Raw genomic sequence first — 2188 nt, forward strand, 5'->3', positions numbered from 1 at the left:
GGTGGTGGTGGTGGTGGTGGCGAAGAGGATGAAGATGGTGATGTTAATGCTGCTGCGGGTGCTTTGGGATGGTGCCGGTGGTACTTCTGGTTGTTCTGGCGGTAGTATTGGTGGTGCTGGTAGGGTTTTTGATGCTGCTAGAGGTGGTGATGCTGATGGTAGTTTTGATGGCAATGAATGGTGACGGTGATGGTGTGCTGGTGGTGACATTTGTGATGGTTGTGGTAGTAGTGGTGGTGATAGATGTGATGGTTGTGGCACCAGAGATGGTTTCCTATTTGTATTTACCTCCCAAACCAGTCTCTATCATAATAAGCTCTAACATTTAGTTACCAAACCATCATTAGACAGTCTGCAACATAAATATTGGCTTAATCAATATAGCCAATACTCACTACCTTATCCAATTACACTAATCCTTAATGACGTTATTTAAAACCATCCTTACGTTTCTTCGATACTTGGACAAACGCTAGAGCAAGTAAAAATATAATAATAATAATAATAATAATAATAATAATAATAATAATGATGATGATGATGATGATGATGATGATGATGATGATGATAACAACAAGAGTACTCAGAGAGCACAAATCTCCGCCAAGGCAACACCAACGTCCTCTCAACGATTAGCCAGAGATGATTTTTAAAATGAGAATATCTGAAATGGCTGAGAAGCTCAGGACTCAAAGCAGAGACTGAAGGATTCTTAATTGCAGCGCAAGATCAAAGCCTCCCCGCCAGAAATTACCAAAAACATATAATAAAAAGAAACATAACAGGTAACTGCAGAATATGTAGAGATGGAGAAGAAACAATAAATCATATTGTCTCTGGCTGCCCAGTCCTGGCTAAGAAGGAATATATTCACAGACGCGACAGAGTTGAGACCTACATACACTGGAAGCTATGCCAACACTATAGAATAACAGAAAAAAGATGGTACAGGCACACACCAGAAAAGGTCACAGAAAACGAGAAAGCAACAATACTATGGGATATGCTAATACTCACAGGTAGAGAAATTAAGGCCAATAGGCCAGATATAGTTTTCAGAGATCATCAAGAAAAAAATGCTTTCTAATTGATGCATGAATACCAACAGATGACATAGAAGTAACTATGGAAATAGAGGTAACTCGAATGTGGATTCTAAAAACAGAAACAATTCCTATTGTAGTGTGCGCATTAGGTATGATAAAAAAATATTTTAGATAAATACATAACAAAAACACCAGGATTAACAAATATATATAAAATTACAGAAAATAGCACGACTAAGCACCGCACACATCCTACGTAAAAGAGAGTTTAGAAATGTTGGATACAATAATTTGTTGTATGGGGTTGTGGAATATGAAAATTTTATACTCTTCCTATGAAAATTTTTATAATTATATTCAGGTGTGAAATCTTTCTTGAACAGAGAGAATAATTTTGCAGAGGTTCTGACTTTTGTAAATTAAAGTCAGCGGATATTCCATTTTCTCTTTTGATGATAAGCATCGTTCGACAAAAATTAACCATTGCAGAATTTGAACATAGAGAGACGATGCTTGATATCTTCAGACGTTAAACCTAATTCCTCTTTCAGAACGTTAACTTTGTTGTTAACTGAGTTTCATATTTCAAGAAAATTTTCTTATAAGATCTTCACTGTCCCAGTTAGGTTTTTCCATAAACATTCACTCGATTATTTCTCCCTCTCTATCTATCTCTCTCCTTCTTTGTCTTTCTCTTTCTCTTTCTCTCTCTCTCTCTCTCTCTTAATCTTTCCCTCCTCTTTCTCACTCTTCTGCTCTTCCACTTTTTTGGTACGTATATATACGTATATACATACATACACACACATTTGTGCGTGTGCCCGTTTTTGTATGTATGTATATATACATACATACATATATTATATATATATGTATATATATATGTGTGTGTGTGTATATATATATATATATATATATATATATATGCATATTAATGCATTTATGTATGCGTATGCATCTAGGTATGTACGTATGATTGTGTGCGAGTGTATGTATATGTACATATATACATATATATGTATGTATAACACCTTTTTATTTCTCTATCTATATCTCATTTTCTTCTCTTCCTTTCTCTCCCTCATTCTTTCTTCATCTCTCTCTCTCTCTCTCTCTCTCTCTCTCTCTCTCTCTCTCTCTCT

The sequence above is a fragment of the Octopus bimaculoides genome, chromosome 2 (genome assembly GCF_001194135.2).
Source record: "Octopus bimaculoides isolate UCB-OBI-ISO-001 chromosome 2, ASM119413v2, whole genome shotgun sequence".
In the NCBI taxonomy this organism is placed as follows: Eukaryota; Metazoa; Mollusca; class Cephalopoda; order Octopoda; family Octopodidae; genus Octopus; species Octopus bimaculoides.